Source organism: Carassius carassius, unplaced genomic scaffold (assembly GCF_963082965.1).
Source record: "Carassius carassius unplaced genomic scaffold, fCarCar2.1 SCAFFOLD_76, whole genome shotgun sequence".
NCBI lineage: Eukaryota > Metazoa > Chordata > Actinopteri > Cypriniformes > Cyprinidae > Carassius > Carassius carassius.
Genome location: NW_026775122.1, coordinates 182,922 through 209,323, shown reverse-complemented (window position 1 = coordinate 209,323; position 26,402 = coordinate 182,922). Strand labels below are relative to the sequence as shown.

The following is a 26,402-nucleotide window of genomic DNA, read 5'->3' as shown; positions in this document are numbered from 1 at the left end:
GCAGCATGCGCAGCTCCTCGTTAGTATAGTGGACAGTATCTCCGCCTGTCACGCGGAAGACCGGGGTTCGATTCCCCGACGGGGAGAGCTAGCTCTTTTCGGCTTCCAAACAATCCATCCAAAAGATTTGGGAGGAGCCACAGGTCACAGAAGGAGTTCTGCGTCGACATCAGCCCGAGCCAAAGGACATGCGTTGGCCGGGAATCGAACCCGGGTCAACTGCTTGGAAGGCAGCTATGCTCACCACTATACCACCAACGCAGTCAGCAGTCAGCCACTTGCGCCGTCGCTAAGAAGGCTCGAAGTGCACGAGTCGCCGATAGGGCTAGAGGAGCTGATGAGATCTTTGTTTGGACCCGTCACTAAAGAGAGCCTTCCAGAATTTGCATCCCGTCACGTACAAGAAAGTGCTGCCTTCCCATGCCAGCTAAATAAACACTAAGTGCTGACAGCGCAAACGCAGAGAGTGCAAATACAGACGATGACCAGTGGCACACCCTCCTGCAGCGTGTTGGCGGACGGCCAAATTGATTCTGCTCTTGACATTTCGATGTAGCTCTGCTGTGAGCAGAGCACCCAAAAATACAGGTCACTCGCAAAAGTTCCCCTCCACGGAAATCTTTAGTAAAAGGCGAAAGATTTATGCGACAATGAAGAGAAACTGGAGCTGTGTCTACGACCCCTCGGGCCTGTGCGCTGCCTCTGGTAAACCACTACGCTCGCCAAGGGTCATCAAGGGTGACGACGCCTGCCCACATGCGTTTCGTCAGCCCCCCCCCCCCCACTCCAAAAGGGAGGAGTAAAACTCACAAAAGTCCCCTCGGTCCACCAATAACCACAAGCCCAATCAAGGCAATCTCTTTCTCATGCCTCCATCTGAAAAGTTGGAGAAAATCTTATATGAATAAAAGAGTCTTTTAAAGAAATCCCTTATTCCGAGGTCACCGTAGCCACCAGATCCAGTCTGTATCCAGATCAGTGGGCCGCTTCAGTCACCCGGATCCAGTCAGTATCCAGACAAGATGGTTGATCAACACCTAGAAAGGACCTCTATGGCCCTGAAACACAGCGGAGACCGGGACAACTAGATGAGCCCCAGATACTTGCACAGATACTATTTAAACTGAACTTAGCTGAATGATGACATCACCGATTTCAATGACGAAATGCCTTTGACTGTCATTTTGCTTTATTGAAGCACTGTGTTCCTAATTAATGTTGTTCAGTTGCATTGACACAATCCTTTTTGTTTAACGCGCAATTAAAAAAAAAAAAAAAAAAAGAGTCCAAACAATGACCCCTGCAATGGGTAGTGTTTCAAATGTTATGCGACTTTAGCTAATGATGGGTCCAACCGGAATTTGACGGTGCTAGGGCTGTGTCAGCGTCAGAAAAAGCCATGCATTGTTCAGTTATGTGGGTGCAATAGCGTCGGTTGGGGGAGAAACGGCAGCATGCGCAGCTCCTCGTTAGTATAGTGGACAGTATCTCCGCCTGTCACGCGGAAGACCGGGTTTCCATTCCCCGATGGGGAGAGCTAGCTCTTTTCGGCTTCCGAATGATCCATCCAAAAGTTTTGGGAGGAGCCACAGGTCACAGAAGGAGTTCTGCTTCGACATCAGCCCGAGCCAAAGGAGATGCGTTGGCCGGGAATCGAACCCGGGTCAACTGCTTGGAAGGCAGCTATGCTCACCACTATACCACCAACGCAGTCAGCAGTCAGCCACTTGCGCCGTCGCTAAGAAGGCTCGAAGTGCACGAGTCGCCGATAGGGCTAGAGGAGCTGATGAGATCTTTGTTTGGACACGTCACTAAAGAGAGCCTTCCAGAATTTGCATCCCGTCACGTACAAGAAAGTGCTGCCTTCCCATGCCAGCTAAATAAACACTAAGTGCTGAGAGCGCAAACGCAGAGAGTGCAAATACAGACGATGACCAGTGACACGCCCTCCTGCAGCGTGTTGGCGGACGGCCAAATTGATTCTGCTCTTGACATTTCGATGTAGCTCTGCTGTGAGCAGAGCACCCAAAAATACAGGACACTCGCAAAAGTTCCCCTCCACGGAAATCTTTAGTAAAAGGCGAAAGATTTATGCGACAATGAAGAGACACTCGAGCTGTGTCTACGACCCCTCGGGCCTGTGCGCTGCCCCTGGTAAACCACTACGCTCGCCAAGGGTCATCAAGGGTGACGACGCCTGCCCACATGCGTTTCGTCAGCCCCCCCCCCCCACTCCAAAAGGGAGGAGTAAAACTCACAAAAGTCCCCTCGGTCCACCAATAACCACAAGCCCAATCAAGGCAATCTCTTTCTCATGCCTCCATCTGAAAAGTTGGAGAAAATCTTATATGAATAAAAGAGTCTTTTAAAGAAATCCCTTATTCCGAGGTCACCGAAGCCACCAGATCCAGTCTGTATCCAGATCAGTGGGCCGCTTCAGTCACCCGGATCCAGTCAGTATCCAGACAAGATGGTTGATCAACACCTAGAAAGGACCTCTATGGCCCTGAAACACAGCGGAGACCGGGACAACTAGATGAGCCCCAGATACAGATCCCCTGTAAAGACCTTGTCTCAGACGACCACCAGGACAAGACCACAGGAAACAGATGATTCTTCTGCACAGTCAGACTTTTCTGCAGCCTGGAACTGATTTGCTGGTTTCTTCTGACCAGAGGAGAACTGTCTCCCCGACTGAGCCTGGTCTCTCACCGGGTTTTTTCTCCATTTTTTCACCGATCGAGTTTTGGTTCCTTGCCTCTGTCGCCTCTGGCAGGCATAGCTGGGGACACTTCATGTACAGCTATATCGTTGACTTGATTGCAAATTATTGCACAGATACTATTTAAACTGAACTTAGCTGAATGATGACATCACCGATTTCAATGACGAAATGCCTTTAACTGTCATTTTGCTTTATTGACTCACTGTGTTCCTAATTAATGTTGTTCAGTTGCATTGACACAATCCTTTTTGTTTAAAGCGCAATTAAAAAAAGTCCAAACAATGACCCCTGCAACGGGTAGTGTTCCAAATGTTATGCGACTTTAGCTAATGATGGGTCCATCCGGAATTTGACAGTGCTAGGGCTGTGTCAGCGTCAGAAAAAGCCATGCATTGTTCAGTTATGTCGGTGCAGTAGCGTTGGTTGGGGGAGAAACGGCATCATGCGCAGCTCCTCATTAGTATAGTGGACAGTATCTCCGCCTGTCACGCGGAAGACCGGGGTTCGTTTCCCCGACGGGGAGAGCTAGCTCTTTTCGGCTTCCGAATGATCCATCCAAAAGTTTTGGGAGGAGCCACAGTTCACAGAAGGAGTTCTGCTTCGACATCAGCCCGAGCCAAAGGACATGCGTTGGCCGGGAATCGAACCCGGGTCAACTGCTTGGAAGGCAGCTCATCGTTAGTATAGTGGACAGTATCTCCGCCTGTCACGCGGAAGACCGGGGTTTGATTCCCCGACGGGGAGAGCTAGCTCTTTTCGGCTTCTGAACGATCCATCCAAAAGCTTTGGGAGGAGCCACAGGTCACAGAAGGAGTTCTGCTTCGACATCAGCCCGAGCCAAAGGACATGCGTTGGCCAGGAATCGAACCCGGGTCAACTGCTTGGAAGGCAGCTATGCTCACCACTATACCACAAACGCAGTCAGCAGTCAGGCACTTGCGCCGTCGTTAAGAAGGCTCGAAGTGCACGAGTCGCCGATAGGGCTAGAGGAGCTGATGAGATCTTTGTTTGGACCCGTCACTAAAGAGAGCCTTCCAGAGTTTGCATCCCGTCACGTACAAGAAAGTGCTGCCTTCCCATGCCAGCTAAATAAACACTAAGTGCTGACAGCGCAAAAGCAGAGAGTGCAAATACAGACGATGACCAGTGGCACGCCCTCCTGCAGCGTGTTGGCGGACGGCCAAATTGATTCTGCTATTGCATTTTGATGTAGCTCTGTCCTCGGTCCACCAATAACCACAAGCCAAATCAAGGCAATCTCTTTCTCATGCCTCCATCTGAAAAGTTGGAGAAAATCTTGTATGAATAAAAGAGTCTTTTAAAGAAATCCCTTATTCCGAGGTCACCGTAGCCACCAGATCTATTCTGTATCCAGATCAGTGGGCCGCTTCAGTCACCCAGATCCAGTCAGTATCCAGACAAGATGGTGGATCAACACCTAGAAAGGACCTCTATGGCCCTGAAACACAGCGGAGACCGGGACAACTAGATGAGCCCCAGATACAGATCCCCTGTAAAGACCTTGTCTTAGACGACCACAAGGACAAGACCACAGGAAACAGAAGATTCTTCTGCACAGTCTGACTTTTCTGCAGCCTGGAGCTGATTTGCTGGTTTCTTCTGACTAGAGGAGAACTGTCTCCCCGACTGAGCCTGGTTTCTCACCGGGTTTTTTCTCCATTTTTTCACCGATCGAGTTTTGGTTCCTTGCCTCTGTCGCCTCTGGCAGGCATAGCTGGGGACACTTCATGTACAGCTATATCGTTGACTTGATTGCAAATTATTGCACAGATACTATTTAAACTGAACTTAGCTGAATGATGACATCACCGATTTCAATGACGAAATGCCTTTAACTGTCATTTTGCTTTATTGACTCACTGTGTTCCTAATTAATGTTGTTCAGTTGCATTGACACAATCCTTTTTGTTTAAAGCGCAATTAAAAAAAGTCCAAACAATGACCCCTGCAACGGGTAGTGTTCCAAATGTTATGCGACTTTAGCTAAAGATGGGTCCATCCGGAATTTGACGGTGCTAGGGCTGTGTCAGCGTCAGAAAAAGCCATGCATTGTTCAGTTATGTCGGTGCAGTAGCGTTGGTTGGGGGAGAAACGGCATCATGCGCAGCTCCTCATTAGTATAGTGGACAGTATCTCCGCCTGTCACGCGGAAGACCGGGGTTCGTTTCCCCGACGGGGAGAGCTAGCTCTTTTCGGCTTCCGAATGATCCATCCAAAAGTTTTGGGAGGAGCCACAGTTCACAGAAGGAGTTCTGCTTCGACATCAGCCCGAGCCAAAGGACATGCGTTGGCCGGGAATCGAACCCGGGTCAACTGCTTGGAAGGCAGCTCATCGTTAGTATAGTGGACAGTATCTCCGCCTGTCACGCGGAAGACCGGGGTTCGATTCCCCGACGGGGAGAGCTAGCTCTTTTCGGCTTCCGAATGATCCATCCAAAAGTTTTGGGAGGAGCCACAGGTCACAGAAGGAGTTCTGCTTCGACATCAGCCCGAGCCAAAGGACATGCGTTGGCTGGGAATCGAACCCGGGTCAACTGCTTGGAAGGCAGCTATGCTCACCACTATACCACCAACACAGTCAGCAGTCAGGCACTTGCGCCGTCGTTAAGAAGGCTCGAAGTGCACGAGTCGCCGATAGGGCTAGAGGAGCTGATGAGATCTTTGTTTGGACCCGTCACTAAAGAGAGCCTTCCAGAGTTTGCATCCCGTCACGTACAAGAAAGTGCTGCCTTCCCATGCCAGCTAAATAAACACTAAGTGCTGACAGCGCAAAAGCAGAGAGTGCAAATACAGACGATGACCAGTGGCACGCCCTCCTGCAGCGTGTTGGCGGACGGCCAAATTGATTCTGCTATTGCATTTTGATGTAGCTCTGTCCTCGGTCCACCAATAACCACAAGCCAAATCAAGGCAATCTCTTTCTCATGCCTCCATCTGAAAAGTTGGAGAAAATCTTGTATGAATAAAAGAGTCTTTTAAAGAAATCCCTTATTCCGAGGTCACCGTAGCCACCAGATCTATTCTGTATCCAGATCAGTGGGCCGCTTCAGTCACCCAGATCCAGTCAGTATCCAGACAAGATGGTGGATCAACACCTAGAAAGGACCTCTATGGCCCTGAAACACAGCGGAGACCGGGACAACTAGATGAGCCCCAGATACAGATCCCCTGTAAAGACCTTGTCTTAGACGACCACAAGGACAAGTCCACAGGAAACAGAAGATTCTTCTGCACAGTCTGACTTTTCTGCAGCCTGGAGCTGATTTGCTGGTTTCTTCTGACTAGAGGAGAACTGTCTCCCCGACTGAGCCTGGTTTCTCACCGGGTTTTTTCTCCATTTTTTCACCGATCGAGTTACGGTTCCTTGCCTCTGTCGCCTCTGGCAGGCATAGCTGGGGACACTTCATGTACAGCGATATCATTGACTTGATTGCAAATTATTGCACAGATACTATTTAAACTGAACTTAGCTGAATGATGACATCATCGATTTCAATGACGAAATGCCTTTAACTGTCATTTTGCTTTATTGACTCACTGTGTTCCTAATTAATGTTGTTCAGTTGCATTGACACAATCCTTTTTGTTTAAAGCGCAATTAAAAAAAGTCCAAACAATGACCCCTGCAACGGGTAGTGTTCCAAATGTTATGCGACTTTAGCTAATGATGGGTCCATCCGGAATTTGACGGTGCTAGGGCTGTGTCAGCGTCAGAAAAAGCCATGCATTGTTCAGTTATGTCGGTGCAGTAGCGTCGGTTGGGGGAGAAACGGCAGCATGCGCAGCTCCTCGTTAGTATAGTGGACAGTATCTCCGCCTGTCACGCGGAAGACCGGGGTTCGATTCCCCGACGGGGAGAGCTAGCTCTTTTCGGCTTCCGAACGATCCATCCAAAAGTTTTGGGAGGAGCCAAAGGTCACAGAAGGAGTTCTGCTTCGACAACAGCCCGAGCCAAAGGACATGCGTTGGCCGGGAATCAAACCCGGGTCAACTGCTTGGAAGGTAGCTATGCTCACCACTATACCACCAACTAGGTCAGCCAATTGCGCCGTCACTAAGAAGGCTCGAAGTGCACGAGTCGCCGATAGGGCTAGAGGAGCTGATGAGATCTTTGTTTGGACCCGTTACTAAAGAGAGCCTTCCAGAGTTTGCATCCCGTCACGTACAAGAAAGTGCTGCCTTCCCATGCCAGCTAAATAAACACTAAGTGCTGACAGCGCAAACGCAGAGAGTGCAAATACAGACGATGACCAGTGGCACGCCCTCCTGCAGCGTGTTGGCGGACGGCCAAATTGATTCTGCTATTGCATTTTGATGTAGCTCTGTCCTCGGTCCACCAATAACCACAAGCCCAGTCAAGGCAATCTCTTTCTCATGCCTCCATCTGAAAAGTTGGAGAAAATCTTATATGAATAAAAGAGTCTTTTAAAGAAATCCCTTATTCCGAGGTCACCATAGCCACCAGATCCAGTCTGTATCCAGATCAGTGGGCCGCTTCAGTCACCCGGATCCAGTCAGTATCCAGACAAGATGGTGGATCAACACCTAGAAAGGACCTCTATGGCCCTGAAACACAGCGGAGACGGGGACAACTAGATGAGCCCCAGATACAGATCCCCTGTAAAGACCTTGTCTCAGACGACCACCAGGACAAGACCACAGGAAACAGATGATTCTTCTGCACAGTCTGACTTTTCTGCAGCCTGGAGCTGATTTGCTGGTTTCTTCTGACCAGAGGAGAACTGTCTCCCCGACTGAGCCTGGTTTCTCACCGAGTTTTTTCTCAATTTTTTCATCGATCGAGTTTTGGTTCCTTGCCTCTGTCGCCTCTGGCAGGCATAGCTGGGGACACTTCATGTACAGCGATATCGTTGACTTGATTGCAAATTATTGCACAGATACTATTTAAACTGAACTTAGCTGAATGATGACATCACCGATTTCAATGACGAAATGCCTTTAACTGTCATTTTGCTTTATTGACGCACTGTGTTCCTAATTAATGTTGTTCAGTTGCATTGACACAATCCTTTTTGTTTAACGCGCAATTAAAAAAAAAAAAAAAAAAAGAGTCCAAACAATGACCCCTGCAATGGGTAGTGTTCCAAATGTTATGCGACTTTAGCTAATGATGGGTCCAACCGGAATTTGACGGTGCTAGGGCTGTGTCAGCGTCAGAAAAAGCCATGCATTGTTCAGTTATGTCGGTGCAGTAGCGTCGGTTGGGGGAGAAACGGCAGCATGCGCAGCTCCTCGTTAGTATAGTGGACAGTATCTCCGCCTGTCACGCGGAGGCCAGTCGCGGATAGGTGTAGAGCGCTAACTAGCCAATAGCAACGAAGGAAATTCCAGGGAGGCGGGACGAAAAAAATACACAGAATTAGAGGTTCGAATCCCGTCTCGGCCACAAATACCATAAAATGAGTTTGTATTCGTTTTTTCATCTAGGTACACTTTAAGTACGATTAACATATAATAGATGAACTTTGTGAACAAAGATAAAAATAAATCTTGTAATAATTGTTCTTTTGTATGGTGTACAAAATGTGCAAAGATCTTAAGAAACATATACATTATAATAGGGAATAGTTATTTTTAATATAGAAAAATGTGAATAATTAAAAAGAACACTTTGATAATGTTTCAGGCCTTTATTTATAAAGATACGTCTATTTATATGTGTATAACTGTACAGAAAACCCATATATATGAAATATAACTAAAACTCACAAAAAAGTAAGTTTTTCATTTTATTTATAGTAAAGTAATATACTTATAAAAATTAAAAGAAAAAACAAAAATATATAATAATTAAATAAATATACATAAAATAATCATAGGTTATTAAACAACAGCAACAGATATAATAAAAATAAAGATGTGGAGAACAGAAAAAACAATACAAATATGTTTTATATTAAATAATTATGTATGTTTAATGGTAACAGTTATTAACATTCAGTGTTTACATATCTGAGCAAGTAAATAAAATGTAATATCAATTTAAAAGAAAATCAACAAAATGTATACATTTTTTAATCAATAAAACTTAACACACAGTTCAATACAGTTCAAACAAGGCCACATACTTATAGTATTTTAATTAACAAATTGAAATACATGAAAATATTTAAATGTATAGATTCAACAACAACAACAATAATAAAATCTAAAGTTGTGGAGAACACAGAAAAAAAATATATTACACTACCACTTAAATGTTTTTGAACAGTAAGATTTTTAATTCTCACCAAGCCTGCCTTTATTTGGTCCAAAATACAGTAAAAGCAATAATATTGTTGAAATATTTTTACTAGTTAAAATAACTGCTTTCTATTTGAACATATAGTAAAATGTATTTTATTTTTGTGATGAGCAGCTGTATTTTCAGCATCATTTCTCCTGTCTTCAGTGTCACATGATCTTCAGAAATCAGAATAATATGATGATTTACTGCTCAAGAAAAAATATTATTATTATTATTATTATCAATATTTTAAACCCCCCCAGGGATTCTTTAAATAGAAAGATCCAAAGATCTGCATTTATTTGAAATAAAAAGCTTTCTTAACAATATAGATTGTACCATTCTTTTGGGGGGAAAGAAATGACAGAAATTAATGCCTTTTTTTTTTAGCAAGAATGATTTAAATTGATTAAAAGTGATGATAAAGATGAAAAATGTTGATGATGAAAATTAAAATATATATATATATATATATATATTTCAGATAAATGCTGTTCTTCTGAACTTTCTATTCATGTAAGAAACTGAAAAGATTGTACTCGGCTGTTTTCAACATAACATAACAACAACAGTAATAATAATAATAATAATAAATTTTTCTTGAGCAGTAAATCATCATATTATTCTGATTTCTGAAGATCATGTGACACTGAAGACTGGATGAATGATGCTGAAAATACAGCTGTGCATCACAGAAATAAATTACAGTATATATTCAAATATATAGCCTTCCTGATAATGTTCGGGGTTCAGACACACTCTCTCTGTTTAAATCTAGATTATAAACGCATCTCTTTCGCCAAGCATTCGAATAATGTATCTCTTAAATTGTGAGTGTAGTTGTATCTGATCAAATGTGCATTCTTATTCTTTAGCTTGGGTTAAACTAATTAATTTTACTCTGTTGGAACAGCAGCTATGCTAATGATGTCTCTATGTGTCTCTGTTTCTGCTGGGATCTTCATCCCGTGGTAACTAGGATTTACACAAGCTCCAGTCTGGATCCAGAACACCTGAGAAGAGATGATGCTGACCCTCAGAGGACCCCAGATGATGCCAACCCTGAATCAACAAACAGAACTAACAAATATTGCTACAAGTGTGACTGCATCATATAATAATTATTAATTATTAATAAAATTAATAATGTTCATCGTCTGGCTGACTACGTCTTGTATGAATTTTTCTACAAATCCTGTCATACGTGCACAAACTGACAGTCACCACTTATAAGTTATTACTAAATATTGTAGAAACATAATTTTCTGTAAAGTTGCTTTGTAACAATTTGTATTGTAAAAAGCGCTATACAAGTAAACTTGAATTGAATTGAATTGAATTGAAATAGAAAGCAGCTGATTTAAAATAGTAAGAATATTTAAAATGCTACTGTTTTTGCTGTACTTTGGATAAAATAAAGGCAGGCTTGGTGAGCAGAAGAGATTCTCAAAAAACATTAAAAATCTTACTGCTGAAAAACATTTGACTGGTAAGAGTATTTTAAATAAAATATTTATTTACGGAGTTTAATAATAGCCGTTACTAACATTTAGTGTTTACAAAACTGAGCAAGATAAAATAAAGCAAGTCAATACAATTAATTAACACACTAAAGTACAGTGTAAACAAGGCCAATACTTCTGATGTTTTATTTAACAAATGGAAATCAATTAAATAATTTAAAATTGTAGATTAAACAACAACAGCTACAATAATATTAATAATAATACAATTTGTGGAAGACACAGAAAAAAAAACAAGCCTTCAACCCGTTTAAGAAGATCCTTGCTCCTATGTTGCGTTGCCAAGAGATGTTCAAGAGAGGCAGTTCTCAACAGATCTGTCCATCTATGGTCCAACACGAAGACCAGCCGTTCTGAGGGGTCCAGTGTGAGCTGAACGAGGGACGCAGTTATGGCAGATGGTGTGGTGTTCTACAGAAGATTAACAGCATTACTTTATTAAAATATTTGTCTTGGTGTGGTGTGCACATATGAGACAGACAGTTTACACACATAAGTGCCTGTATGAATTATTTATTTACCTGCATCCGGAAGAAACCCTTCCCTTCAGTGTCTGGTGTGATGTTATGGTGGAGTGAGACGGGTGGATGGGTCTTGACACAGCATGCATCATCTTAACATTCCTGAAATATAGATTCAAATTAAATATATCAAATGTATTTTATAATTCATTATATATATATATATATATATATATATATATATATATATATATATATATATATGTATGTGTGTGTGTGTGTGTCCTTATTTTTACAAATGTTTTTTTATTTTTTTATATTTGAATATATTTTCTAATCATTGTAATTTATTCCTGTTATGAAAAGCTGAATTTTCTGAATTATTACTCCAGTCTTCAGCATCACGTCAACCTTCCGAAAATAATGTGCTTTCATCATTGTAGTGACAATGATAATATCAACATTGATTACAATAAGAAATGTTTTGTAAGCAAAAAATCATATAAATAATGATTTCTGGATCATATGACACACTGAAGAGTATAAATGATGCTGAAGAATTCAGCTTTGCATCACAGGAATAAAGTTAACTTAACATAGGAAATAGTTATTTTAAGTTGTACCACACAGAAAATGTTGACAATTTTTTATATATATAAACATATATGTATATGTATATATATATATATATATATATATATATATATATATATATATATATAGGAAATAGTTATTTTGAAATTGTACCACACAGTACATGTTGACAATTATATATATATATATATATATATATATATATATATTTATATATTTGCACTAAAGTCTTGAAAATCACATAACATTCAAAACAGTTGCTATAAATAATCACATAAGTATGATTATATGATAATATAATAAGTAATTAATTGTAAGGTTTTTTTTTTTTTGGTTTAGTTTTTTTAAAAGAAACACAGAATTCACTTTACCTGCTTGTTGGGAGTTTGGCAGCGTATGTTGTTCAAACAAAACAATTTCGTGAAGAAATCTCCGATCGTAAAACGCGTCTCCTCTCCTTCAGAGCGAATGATTGACAGATGAGTATCTGCTGTTTGAATTCCCTGCCACGGAAGAAGCGAAACAGCGCCAGGAAATCTACGTGTGGCCACAAATATATTGCATCCGTAGTGTTAAGCACTACCATAGAGAATGAATGGGAAAAGTTAAGAGAAGTTAAGCTTAACTATTTTCGGCTCCCGCGCGGAAGACCGGGGTTCGATTCCCCGACGGGGAGAGCTAGCTCTTTTCGGCTTCCGAACGATCCATCCAAAAGTTTTGGGAGGAGCCACAGGTCACAGAAGGAGTTCTGCTTCAACATCAGCCCGAGCCAAAGGACATGCGTTGGCCGGGAATCGAACCCGGGTCAACTGCTTGGAAGGCAGCTATGCTCACCACTATACCACCGACACAGTCAGCAGTCAGCCACTTGCGCCGTCGTTAAGAAGGCTCGAAGTGCACGAGTCGCCGATAGGGCTAGAGGAGCTGATGAGATCTTTGTTTGGACCCGTCACTAAAGAGAGCCTTCCAGAGTTTGCATCCCGTCACGTACAAGAAAGTGCTGACTTCCCATGCCAGCTAAACAAACACTAAGTGCTGACAGCGCAAACGCAGAGAGTGCAAATACAGACGATGACCAGTGGCACGCCCTCCTGCAGCGTGTTGACGGACGGCCAAATTGATTCTGCTATTGCATTTTGATGTAGCTCTGTCCTCGGTCCACCAATAACCACAAGCCCAATCAAGGCAATCTCTTTCTCATGCCTCCGTCTGAAAAGTTGGAGAAAATCTTATATGAATAAAAGAGTCTTTTAAAGAAATCCCTTATTCCGAGGTCACCGTAGCCACCAGATCCATTCTGTATCCAGATCAGTGGGCCGCTTCAGTCACCCGGATCCAGTCAGTATCCAGACAAGATGGTGGATCAACACCTAGAAAGGACCTCTATGGCCCTGAAACACAGCGGAGACCGGAACAACTAGATGAGCCCCAGATAGAGATCCCCTGTAAAGACCCTGTCTTAGACGACCACCAGGACAAGACCACAGGAAACAGATGATTCTTCTGCACAGTCTGACTTTTCTGCAGCCTGGAGCTGATTTGCTGGTTTCTTCTGACCAGAGGAGAACTGTCTCCCCGACTGAGCCTGGTTTCTCACCGGGTTTTTTCTCCATTTTTTCACCGATCGAGTTTTGGTTCCTTGCCTCTGTCGCCTCTGGCAGGCATAGCTGGGGACACTTCATGTACAGCGATATCGTTGACTTGATTGCAAATTATTGCACAGATACTATTTAAACTGAACTTAGCTGAATGATGACATCATCGATTTCAATAACGAAATGCCTTTAACTGTCATTTTGCTTTATTGATGCACTGTGTTCCTAATTAATGTTGTTCAGTTGCATTGACACAATCCTTTTTGTTTAAAGCGCAATTAAAAAAAAAAAAAAAAAGAGTCCAAACAATGACCCCTGCAACGGGTAGTGTTCCAAATGTTATGCGACTTTAGCTAATTATGGGTCCATCCAGAATTTGGCGGTGCTAGGGCTGTGTCAGCGTCAGAAAAAGCCATGCATTGTTCAGTTATGTCGGTGCAGTAGCGTTGGTTGGGGGAGAAACAGCAACATGCGCAGCTCCACGTTAGTATAGTGGACAGTATCTCCGCCTGTCACGCCGAAGACCGGGGTTTGATTCCCCGACGGGGAGAGCTAGTTCTTTTTGGCTTCCGAACGATCCATCCAAAAGTTTTGGGAGGAGCCACAGGTCACAGAAGGAGTTCCGCTTCGACATCAGCCCGAGCCAAAGGACATGCGTTGGCCGGGAATCGAAACCGGGTCAACAGCTTGGAAGGCAGCTATGCTCACCACTATACCACCAACGCAGTCAGCAGTCAGCCACTTGCGCCGTCGTTAAGAAGGCTCGAAGTGCACGAGTCGCCGATAGGGCAAGAGGAGCTGATGAGATCTTTGTTTGGACCCGTCACTAAAGAGAGCCTTCCAGAGTTTGCATCCCGTCACGTACAAGAAAGTGCTGCCTTCCCATGCCAGCTAAATAAACACTAAGTGCTGACAGCGCAAACGCAGAGAGTGCAAATACAGACGATGACCAGTGGCACGCCTTCCTGCAGCGTGTTGGCGGACGGCCAAATTGATTCTGCTATTGCATTTTGATGTAGCTCTGTCCTCGGTCCACCGATAACCACAAGCCCAATCAAGGCAATCTCTTTCTAATGCCTCCATCTGAAAAGTTGGAGAAAATCTTATATGAATAAAAGAGTCTTTTAAAGAAATCCCTTATTCCGAGGTCACCGTAGCCACCAGATCCATTCTGTATCCAGATCAGTGGGCCACTTCAGTCACCCGGATCCAGTCGGTATCCAGACAAGATGGTGGATCAACACCTAGAAAGGACCTCTATGGCCCTGAAACACAGCGGAGACCGGGACAACTAGATGAGCCCCAGATACAGATCCCCTGTAAAGACCTTGTCTTAGACGACCACCAGGACAAGACCACAGGAAACAGATGATTCTTCTGCACAGTCTGACTTTTCTGCAGCCTGGAGCTGATTTGCTGGTTTCTTCTGACCAGAGGAGAACTGTCTCCCCGACTGAGCCTGGTTTTCACCGGGTTTTTTCTCCATTTTTTCACTGATCGAGTTTTGGTTCCTTGCCTCTGTCGCCTCTGGCAGGCATAGCTGGGGACACTTCATGTACAGCGATATCGTTTACTTGATTGCAAATTATTGCACAGATACTATTTAAACTGAACTCAGCTGAATGATGACATCATCGATTTCAATGACGAAATGCCTTTAACTGTCATTTTGCTTTATTGACGCACTGTGTTCCTAATTAATGTTGTTCAGTGGCATTGACACAATCCTTTTTTGTTTAAAGCGCAATTAAAAAAAGTCCAAACAATGACCCCTGCAACGGGTAGTGTTCCAAATGTTATGCGACTTTAGCTAATGATGGGTCCATCCGGAATTTGGACGGTGCTTGGGCTGTGTCAGCGTCAGAAAAAGCCATGCATTGTCCAGTTATGTCGGTGCAATAGCGTCGGTTTGGGGAGAAACAGCAAAATGCACAGCTCCTCGTTAGTATACTGGACAGTATCTCCGCCTGTCACGCGAAGGCCAGTCGCGGATAGGTGTAGAGCGCTGACTAGCCAATAGGAACGAAGGCAATTCCAGGGAGGCGGGACGAAAAAAATACACAGAATTAGAGGTTCGAATCCCGTCTCGGCCACAAATACCATTAAATTAGTTTGTATTCGTTTTTTCATCTAGATACACTGTAGGTACGATTAACATATAATAAACGAACTTTGTGAACAAAGATAAAATAAATATTGTAATAATTGTTGTTTTGTAGGATGTAAAAAATGTGCAACGATCTTAAGAAACAAATTTATTTTTAATATAGAAAATTGTGAATTATTAAAAAGAATATTTTGATAATGTTTCAGGCCTTTATTTTTAAAGAGACATCTATTTATATTTGTATAACTGTGTACAGAAAACCCATATATATGTAATATAACTAACACTCACAAAAAAGTAAGTTTTCCATTTTATTTATAGTAAAGTAATTACTTATATACTTATTATAAAAATGATAAGAAAAACTAACCAAAATATATAATGATTAAATAAATATATCTTAATAAATTTTAATAAATATTTACATTATAATAGGGAATAGGTATTTTTAATATAGAACAATTAGTATAATTAAAAAAGAACATTTGGTAATGTTTCAGGCCTTTATTTTTAAAGAGAAATTCATTTTATATTTGTATAACTATGTACAGAAAACCCATATATATATATATATATATATATATATATATATATATATATATATATATATGAAATATAACCAATAACAGCAAAAAAGTAAGTTTCTAATTTTTATCTATAGGTCAGTAATACATATATTATATAAAACTGAAAAATTTAATTATTAAAGTACAGTACTTACTAAAATATTTAATAGTTAAATAAATAAACATTAAATAATTATATATTAAACAACAACAATAATAAAAAGAGAGAACACAGGAAAACAATTAAATTGTGTTTTAAATTAAATAATTATGAACAATTATGTATATTTAATAGTAACAGTGATTAACATTTAGTGTTTTCAAATCTGAGCAAGATAATAACAACGCAAGTCTATAAAATTTACTTATAAAAAAAACACTAACAATGCAAATAAGGCCAATGTTTCAGGTATTTTAAAGATCACAAATGGGAATAAATAATTTAAAATTACAGATTAAACAACAGTAATAATAATAAAATCTACAGTTGTGGATAACACGGGGGAGAAAATACAAGAAACACATATTTTAAATTAAAAAAGAGTTTAATAGCAACAGTTATTAACATATAGTGTTTATGAGGCAAGATAAAATAATGCAAGTCAATAAAATAAAAATAAAAACACTAAAATACAAGGCAATACATTAAAATATATTACTTTTGGTATTTTAATGAACAGAAATAGAAAACAGAAATAAATTAAATAATTTACAATTATAGATTAAATAACAATAACAACAATAATGATAATATAATCTAAAGTTGTGGATAACGGGGGGGAAAAAACAAGAAATGAAATAATTATGTAGACAGTTTAGTTATAACAGTTATTAACAATGCAAGTCAACAATATAAAAACCCCACTAAAATACAATGCAATAGAATAAAATAATCATTTCGGTATTTTATTGAACAAAAGGAAATAAATGAAATAATTAAAAAAACAAACAAATTTTAATAAATTTTTTTTACAAGTGCAACAAAATATATATACATATAAACACAACCTTGTGCAAGAAATGTCTTTGTCAAATGACATGCCCAGATCTCAAATACTGTTTTGTAGCACAGTGAAGTCATTTTTTCTTTTCCTTTATCCACCTCTGCTTCTCAGTCTCATAGAATGGAGACTGCTGAAAGTCTCTCCATGACATTTCTGCACTCATTCCCTGAGCCTGGTAAAGAGAAAACACTTTAGCAGGACAGTAAATGTATTTGCCTGCCACTCCAGGTAAACCAGTGTGAATATGAGGACTGTTGGGTCCTTGTTTCAGTGGCAGGTGGCAGAATCTGCACAGACGACCAGTAGGATGCTCTACTGCTGACTTCCGCTTGCTTCTCTCATCAGTGACCCTCTTCCTTTCTGCCCCTCTCTGCTTAGAGGCCTCCAGTTCCCACTGAAAAAAAGGAGTCTCTGCAAAGTCTTCAAAAGGCATTCTGGGGTTGGTCAGGCCCTCTGCTGAATATGTGTCAAATACTTTCTTGGAGCAGTAGAAGTATTTAACATCACTACCTTGATAGAAGAAATGTATTGAGGAGCCATCACCCATGTATCGAGACTTAGGCTGGCCACAGGCTAAACAGGATCTGGTTTGCTTTTTTTGCAGCGCCTGCAATTGTTGTTGCTGCTGAACTGCCTGCTGCTTCTCTATGATGTCCTTCACCATCTTCTCGAATGCTGTCTGGTCCAGAGGGACAGCCTCAGGAACAGCCTTTGCAGGTGGATTGACTGGGGCAGGTGGCAGTACTGTCACTGGGACTCTGATTGTTTCACTGCCTGAGTGAAGACGCTGCCATAAATGCTGTGTCTCCAAGAGCTTTTCTGGGCTGGTGTTGAGAGAAGCATTAGTGTTCTTTTTTTTAGCAAGGTGTTTTATGTACCTGCTTATGTGCTGCTTTGTGGTGGAATGCAGAAGGCTGTTGGGGTCAGTACAGGCACTCTGTACCATAGCAGCATATTCAGCATCCACCTTTGTAAGGAGATCCTTGCTCCCATGATGCTTGGCCAGCAAACCATCAATTGCATTTCTCATTGGATCCGTCCATCTGTTATGGTCCAACACAAAAACTCGGCCACCGGTCTTAATAGGTCCAGTGCGAGCAGCAGAGGGAGAAGCAGCTACAGGCAGTGGTGATGTGCTTGGGAGTTCTAAAAGAGATTCACAAAATTACTAATTTAAGTATTTGTTTTTTGTGTCCATAGATGAGGCAGACAGATTACACACATTGACGCCTGTATGTATTATATAGTTACCTCCAAATAAAAGACACTCCTCAGATGTTTGTTCCTTCACTGTCACAGCACTTGGTGTAGGAAACTGGTGAAAAATGACAGGCTGTGAGGTAGCCTCTGGTTCTGCAGCAAGAGGGGTCTCGGCAGAAGAGGTATCCTTTAAGCATTCCTAAAAAAATGAGTGCAATATGCAAGTGAGAATTATAAATGTATTATTGTTATAAAAAAAAAACTGTTATCAATTTTTTTAAAGGCTTACCTGAGATGGGAATGGAAACGGAACGCCAGATGAAGACTCCTCTTGCATCTCCACATCTCCTAGGTCTGTCTTCCTGCTTTTGTGCTTGTCAAAGTCAAGAGGCACAGGTCGACAACCTGGCTCCACGTATTGCAGGCCAAACCTCTCTCCTGTGTCCCTGCTGGAGATGTGCAAGGCTGGATATTTGGGTTGCCCTGTCACTCTTATAGATGCCCTGTTTAACTCCATCATCAAAACAGGGTCAAACACTCCAGGTAAGACAACCCCAGGCTGCTTCAGGTCCACCAGCCGCTGATAATTCCAGCGTGCCACACCAGTCATACCCTGTGCTTGGAACAACTCAGGAGAGACACGATTGCCTGTTACCCACTGAGCCTGGTGGAAATGAAACCCCTCCTGCTGTGAAGTGCCTCTCACAGGGATCCAAATCGGCACAGCAGCTCCATCACCCTTGACATGATTCAGCTGTAGGGTTCCACCATATCTGTAGAGGATTCCTTCCTCCACCTCAGGATCACTCAGGCAGCCTCTAAGGATGTGGATACGCTGAATCCACCATAATTTTAACATTGAGGGTTTGAAAAGGAAGATGTTGTTGGGATCCTTTGCCAGATAGAAATGGTGTAACACTTCTTCCACCCTTTGAACCAGCTCTCTGGGATGTGGCACTTTTGTCCTGCAGTGCTCTCTGATGTGCAGCTTGGTGGGATTAGCAGGCTCGATACCACAGAATCTGTATGCGTTCTTCAGTTTCTCCAGGTCACTCTGATCAACTACAGAGAAGGCAGAAGAGAGGAACTGGCAGAAGGAGCCATACAGAGGATGGTGCTCCGAAACACACTCCCTGGTGAACCGCCGCATACAGTGAAACAAGTCCAGTTTAACAACCATGTCCTCGTTGAACTTCCTGCAAGCGGCATGTAAATTCTTGAGGTTTCCTGATGTAACCTCTGCCACAATAGCTTCTGTGGTCCTCCAGGCTTCCCACTGCTGGTGCTCATAAGGTCCTGGGTCCATCACTCTGAAAGCGGCACAGCAGTCCCTAAGTACATAAAGGAGAAAGAAAAATACATTTTAATGTATTCATAACCTTTGCTTACACCACTTGATGTAATGTTTGGTTAGATGTGATGATTTATACCTGTCCACCCACTGGTACTTGGCCTTGGGAATACCAGCAGCACTGTAGCGATTGGATAGCCCACAGTACATTGACTCCAATGACTGCTCACTTTCACTCTGCAGCATCACCCAGGACAGAATCATCCAGTTCTCGTTCATCACAGCATAGGATGACATTGTGCCAGATAAGAGGGTCACTTTTCTAGCAACTTTGCGTGTGTGATCTGACCTGAACACCTGTCCAAAAGTGCCTTGTAGGAGCTGAGTGAGAGCTGCTTCCTGCCGCTGATATTCATGAAGGAGGCACTCTATTAAATAGTGTGCAGAGACAGACACCCCATCCCACCCATCAGTGTCTCCGTAATCCCCAAACGGTGCAGGTGTGTCATCCTTCCTCAGTGCCCCAGTGATGGTTTTCTGACCATACATCCCTGCTTCAGCATCCCTGACATTCTGCACACTGAGAAGGTAAGCCAGATGTGCTCTTTCAAATTTAAGGTGAAGCACCTCAGACAGCTGGTTGGCCATGTCATTAGGGGATTTTCCAGAGCGCCTCAGTTCATCCATCACTGTTTTACAGATTGCCTTCTTATGGGTGAGGAAGGCTGGCAAGACGTTTCTGAATCGCTGTGGTAGAATGTCCAGCCACTGAGGTTTATCAGCAAACCAGTATCTTTTGCATGCCTTACAACACAGACGTGAAGCAAGGATGTAAAATTGCCCAGTAGTACCAAGGATCACTCTGGGTTTTCCCACACCAGAGGACACAACATTTGGATTTTGACATCTGTAAAGACAAGGCAGGATGTAATTGTTCCTAAGCCTTTCCATTATACTGTGCTCAGGTTTCCAAATGAAAAAGGGATGGAGTTGGAAGTATTTGGGTGATGGAAGGCCAGTGTTTGTCTCTATAAGCTCAGGCTGAGGTGGATAGCGCCACAAGGAGACCATATTCATGAGGTGTCTTACTGGGTGTGATCCTGGCCAGAGCCCCATGGATTCCATCTCTGTCTTCATCCAAATTCTTTGATGAAGAGAGCAGTTCCAGCGGCTGATATCTTGCAAGTAGCTAGGAACAGGTGCTTCTTTCTGTACAGAAGGCATTGATGCAGGAGCTGTAGGTGCTGATTGTGCAGCAGGAGGTGGTACAGGCCCATCAGTCTGTGAAGAAGGCATACTGGGACTGGGAGAACTAGAGACTGCATGTGATGTCGACAGAACTGGATGGAACACACAAAAAAAAAAAAAAAAAAAAAAAAAAAAAAACTATATATATATATATATATATATATATATATGTGTGTGTGTGTGTATTAACAATGATTGCACATGATGTGTATTTAACTGTCTTTACCTTTTTTGTAGCTGAGAACAGGGGTTTCAGTCAGTGCAGATGGCATTGGTGCCGGTGTTGATTGTGTTGCTGCAGGTGGTACAGAGCCTTCACCCCGTGAAGAAGGCCTACACACAGGAACTGATGTTGATGGAGGCTGTGGCAGACCTGCATGGAACAGCACAAGGAGGAAATAAAAAATATATTAAAACACTGAATGTACATGATGTGTATTTAATTGTCTTGACTACATTAAATGACTCATTTAATGTAATGCATGAATCATTGTTTATTCTATTATTCTATTTATTCTAGGAATGCAAATTCTAATAATGTTCAAAAGTCTGTAAGTAAACATTCCACTTATAACAACAAATGACACTTTAAATACCATGCATACAATTCATGAAGTGCACTCACCCTCACCACTGGTATGTTCAACCCTTAATTATAGTTAGAACAAAAAAACATGTTTTTTAGAACAGGCAAGAACACTGCCAAAGCAACAAATAAGATAATTAAATTCAGAAATAGAGGATAAGTCTGTATGTAACAGAATAAGCCTCTGAATCTGATTTGGAAAGTAACCTGCTGTAGACAAGTGTGTGGATTCCGTGGCTGCAGATGATCCTGAAAATTAAGCATAATTTGAACATTTTTGCTCCAGTATGTGCAATTGCATGTGTCAAAAACATGCTGAACTTGAAATGGCTCTGTATAACACACATGACGTGACTCTTGATTCACTTACTCAGCTTTGTGAGATACTTTGTTGGAGACAGACTCAGCATTATCCTCTCCAGTTCTTCATCCTCCTCCATCACTATAAAACAAAATCAATGGATCAGTAGGCTTTAAGTAACAATATAAGCAAATTTGCATGAATTTTATTAACTTACCAGGCTGATCAGAAGCAGTACTAGAAGGAACAAGTGGTCTTGCAGTGGAAGCTGATGGTGAGGGCAACGGAGGAGTGTTTATTGTCAGCTGTTGTTGCTGCTGTTTTAAAAGATACTGCTGCAAGTTGTACATTTTGCTGCCTGGAACACACTTCTGCTTCATTATAAAGAAAGCATATCCATCTGCCCTGGTATCCGAAATTTGTCTCCAAGTGTTTTGAGCTCTTGTTCCAAATCCAACAGTATTGTCTTCCTCTATCAAAACTGGCAATGGATCTGGCCTTTGAGACAGATACCGTTTAAGATCATCAATTTCCTTAAAGCTTCTTGAGTATTCAATAAAGGAAATTAGACTATCTTTGCAAGGACCCTCTGGGTTGAACTGCCCAGCCTGTTCTTCTTCCTCAACCTTATTGGACAGGTACAAAGCATAGCCGACATCATTCTCTAGTAACCACCTGAAAGACTGGCCCTTGTATTTGCCAAACTGTAGAATGTATTCTCCCAACACCTCTTGCTTGTCAGAGACATCCCCTCCTCTCTGTAAGACAACAGAACGGGCATTCATCCTGACCAGATCTTCTCTTTGAGGTGTTGACTTGTTCTGCAGTGAAGGGTTGTCTTTAATTTTTTTTGCCTCTTCTGATGGGTCCCGGCGTAAATGGCCTGATGGGCCTTTCCTGAAAGACACCTTGTATCTCCCGGGGAAAAAAACTGTTTTCTTCATGTTGCAGTTCTGAGATCATGGCCACATAAAAATACTTAATATAGTGAAATAAGACAGTTATCAGCAGCAGTTATATATATATATATATATATATATATATATATATATTATTATATATAAGTTATTTTAACTTGCCATAATATTTCATAATATTACAGTTTTTTAGCTTAATAAATGCAGCCTTAGAGCATAAGAGACTTATAAATTTGTGTTATTTAATATTTATTTAATCCACTCAATATATGAGTACGTATATAAAATATTTATTATGAAAATGTATACATGTATATATTAAAACAAGTTTAACTAATTAAAAATGTTGTTTTATATACACACAGTTTAAATTATACCATTAAATTGCACAAGTACAATGTAATATATATAATAATATAGAATATATATGTAATAAATGTAATATGTGTGTAATACATATTAATTACATTATGAGTATCATATTGCATTGTTAACATTTTCAAAAAAACATTTTTAAGTACTTAGAGATCAATTATGAAACCTTCACTCTTACAAAGAAACTATAACAATTATATAAAATAACTGCTGTATGTTCAACTATGAGTTTGGTTTAATATTTCCTAACATCACAAACCATTCAACACAATTAACAATACCATTACATGAGAATATACATGTCATTTATATGATAATGTATTTACAATACAGAAAGTTAATATTGCTAAAGTAACGTAGCATTTAACTTAACTTACCTTCTCGCTTAACATTAATTGCGTTGATCTCGAACTCTTACGTAAAAACAGCGGTCACCTGAGGTAAAACTTTTGCGACGGTAGTTTAGACAGTAAATGCTTGCCAGCAAACTTGTTTTGTTTTGTACAACAATTCGGTAAACAGATATCTCTCCGATCGTGAAACTGGTCTCCTCCCCTCCTCCACTCACTACGAATGATTGACAGATGACACCAGGCTTCTTAAATTCCCCGCCACGGAAGAGGCAAAACAGCGCCAGGAAATCTACGGCCGGGAATCGAACCCGGGTCAACTGCTTGGAAGGCAGCTATGCTCACCACTATACCACCAACGCAGTCAGCCACTTGCGCCGTCGTTAAGAAGGCTCAAAGTGCACGAGTCGCCGATAGGGCTAGAGGAGCTGATGAGATCTTTGTTTGGACCCATCACTAAAGAGAGCCTTCCAGAGTTTGCATCCCGTCACGTACAAGAAAGTGCTGCCTTCCCATGCCAGCTAAATAAACACTAAGTGCTGACAGCGCAAACGCAGAGAGTGCAAATACAGAGGATGACCAGTGGCACGCCCTCCTGCAGCGTGTTGGCGGACGGCCAAATTGATTCTGCTATTGCATTTTGATGTAGCTCTGTCCTCGGTCCACCAATAACCACAAGCCCAATCAAGGCAATCTCTTTCTCATGCCTCCATCTGAAAAGTTGGAGAAAATCTTATATGAATAAAAGAGTCTTTTAAAGAAATCCCTTATTCCGAGGTCACCGTAGCCACCAGATCCAGTCTGTATCCAGATCAGTGGGCCGCTTCAGTCACCCGAATCCAGTCAGTATCCAGACAAGATGGTTAATCAACACCTAGAAAGGACCTCTCTGGCCCTGAAACACCTCTAGCCCTATCGGACAACTAGATGAGCCCCAGATACAGATCCCCTGTAAAGACCTTGTCTCAGACGACCACCAGGACAAGACCACAGGAAACAGATGATTCTTCTGCACAGTCTGACTTTTCTGCAGCCTGGAGCTGATTTGCTGGTTTCTTCTGACCAGAGGAGAACTGTCTCCCCAACTGAGCCTGGTTTCTCACCGAGTTTTTTCTCCATTTTTTCACCGATCGAGTTTTGGTTCCTTGCCTCTGTCGCCTCTGGCAGGCATAGCTGGGGACACTTCATGTACAGCGATATCGTTGACTTGATTGCAAATTATTGCACAGATAATATTTAAACTGAACTTAGCTGAATGATGACATCACCGATTTCAATGACGAAATGCATTTAACTGTCATTTTGCTTTTTATGACGCACTGTGTTCCTAATTAATGTTGTTCAGTTGCATTGACACAATCCTTTTTGTTTAAAGCGCAATTAAAAAAAAAAAAAAAAGAGTCCAAACAATGACCCCTGCAACGGGTAGTGTTCCAAATGTTATGCGACTTTAGCTAATGATGGGTCCATCCGGAATTTGACGGTGCTAGGGCTGTGTCAGCGTCAGAAAAAGCCATGCATTGTTCAGTTATGTCAGTGCAGTAGCGTCAGTTGGGGGAGAAACGGCAGCATGCGCAGCTCCTCGTTAGTATAGTGGACAGTATCTCCGCCTGTCACGCGGAAGACCGGGGTTCGATTCCCCGACGGGGAGAGCTAGCTCTTTTCGGCTTCTGAACGATCCATAAAAAAGTTTTGGGAGGAGCCACAGGTCACAGAAGGAGTTCTGCTTCGACATCAGCCCGAGTCAAAGGACATGCGTTGGCCGGGAATCGAACCCGGGTCAGCTGCTTGGAAGGCAGCTATGCTCACCACTATACCACCAACGCAGTCAGCCACTTGCGCCGTCGTTAAGAAGGCTCGAAGTGCACGAGTCGCCGATAGGGCTAGAGGAGCTGATGAGATCTTTGTTTGGACCCGTCACTAAAGAGAGCCTTCCAGAGTTTGCATCCCGTCATGTACAAGAAAGTGCTGCCTTCCCATGCCAGCTAAATAAACACTAAGTGCTGACAGCGCAAACGCAGAGAGTGCAAATACAGACGATGAACAGTGGCACGCCCTCCTGCAGCGTGTTTGCGGACTGCCAAATTGATTCTGCTATTGCATTTTGATGTAGCTCTGTCCTCGGTCCACCAATAACCACAAGCCCAATCAAGGCAATCTCTTTCTCATGCCTCCATCTGAAAAGTTGGAGAAAATATTATATGAATAAAAGAGTCTTTTAAAGAAATCCCTTATTCCGAGGTCACCGTAGCCACCAGATCCATTCTGTATCCAGATCAGTGGGCCACTTCAGTCACCCGGATCCAGTCAGTATCCAGACAAGATGGTGGATCAACACCTAGAAAGGACTTCTATGGCCCTGAAACACAGCGGAGACCGGGACAACTAGATGAGCCCCAGATACAGATCCCCTGTAAAGACCTTGTCTTAGACGACCACCAGGACAAGACCACAGGAAACAGATGATTCTTCTGCACAGTCTGACTTTTCTGCAGCCTGGAGCTGATTTGCTGGTTTCTTCTGACCAGAGGAGAACTGTCTCCCCGACTGAGCCTGGTTTCTCACCGGGTTTTTTCTCCATTTTTTCACCGATCGAGTTTTGGTTCCTTGCCTCTGTCGCCTCTGGCAGGCATAGCTGGGGACACTTCATGTACAGCGATATCGTTGACTTGATTGCAAATTATTGCACAGATACTATTTAAACTGAACTTAGCTGAATGATGACATCATCGATTTCAATGACGAAATGCCTTTAACTGTCATTTTGCTTTATTGACGCACTGTGTTCCTAATTAATGTTGTTCAGTTGTATTGACACAATCCTTTTTGTTTAAAGCGCAATTAAAAAAAAGTCCAAACAATGACCCCTGCAACGGGTAGTGTTCCAAATGTTATGCGACTTTAGCTAATGATGGGTCCATCCGGAATTTGACGGTGCTAGGGCTGTGTCAGCGTCAGAAAAAGCCATGCATTGTTCAGTTATGTCGGTGCAGTAGCGTCGGTTTGGGGAGAAACAGCAAAATGCACAGCTCCTCGTTGGTAAAGTGGACAGTATCTCCGCCTGTCACGCAGAAGACCGGGGTTCGATTCCCCGAAGGGGAGAGCTAGCTCTTTTGGGCTTCCGAACGATCCATTCAAAAGTTTTGGGAGGAGCCACAGGTCACAGAAGGAGTTCTGCTTCGACATCAGCCCGAGTCAAAGGACATGCGTTGGCCGGGAATCAAACCCGGGTCAACTGCTTGGAAGGCAGCTATGCTCACCACTATACCATCAACACAGTCAGCAGTCAGC

The 26,402-nt window shown here is 42.1% G+C and overlaps 8 non-coding genes across 8 annotated transcripts; 3 read left to right on the top strand and 5 right to left on the bottom strand.

Moving 5' to 3' along the window:
- The first annotated feature begins 14 nt into the window (after positions 1-14).
- Positions 15-86, top strand: trnad-guc (transfer RNA aspartic acid (anticodon GUC)). The gene has a single exon. It is a non-coding gene; the product is annotated as a tRNA-Asp (tRNA).
- Positions 87-189: 103 nt separating this feature from the next.
- trnag-ucc (transfer RNA glycine (anticodon UCC)) lies at positions 190-261 on the bottom strand. The gene has a single exon. It is a non-coding gene; the product is annotated as a tRNA-Gly (tRNA).
- Positions 262-554: 293 nt separating this feature from the next.
- LOC132136777 (U5 spliceosomal RNA) lies at positions 555-670 on the bottom strand. Its single transcript, XR_009431560.1, has one exon. It is a non-coding gene; the product is annotated as a U5 spliceosomal RNA (small nuclear RNA).
- A 968-nt stretch (positions 671-1,638) lies between these two features.
- On the bottom strand, positions 1,639-1,710 carry trnag-ucc (transfer RNA glycine (anticodon UCC)). Its single transcript has one exon. It is a non-coding gene; the product is annotated as a tRNA-Gly (tRNA).
- Positions 1,711-2,003: 293 nt separating this feature from the next.
- LOC132136789 (U5 spliceosomal RNA) lies at positions 2,004-2,118 on the bottom strand. The gene has a single exon (XR_009431571.1). It is a non-coding gene; the product is annotated as a U5 spliceosomal RNA (small nuclear RNA).
- A 4,414-nt stretch (positions 2,119-6,532) lies between these two features.
- On the top strand, positions 6,533-6,604 carry trnad-guc (transfer RNA aspartic acid (anticodon GUC)). Its single transcript has one exon. It is a non-coding gene; the product is annotated as a tRNA-Asp (tRNA).
- An 18,086-nt stretch (positions 6,605-24,690) lies between these two features.
- On the top strand, positions 24,691-24,762 carry trnad-guc (transfer RNA aspartic acid (anticodon GUC)). The gene has a single exon. It is a non-coding gene; the product is annotated as a tRNA-Asp (tRNA).
- A 103-nt stretch (positions 24,763-24,865) lies between these two features.
- Positions 24,866-24,937, bottom strand: trnag-ucc (transfer RNA glycine (anticodon UCC)). Its single transcript has one exon. It is a non-coding gene; the product is annotated as a tRNA-Gly (tRNA).
- Positions 24,938-26,402: the final 1,465 nt, after the last annotated feature.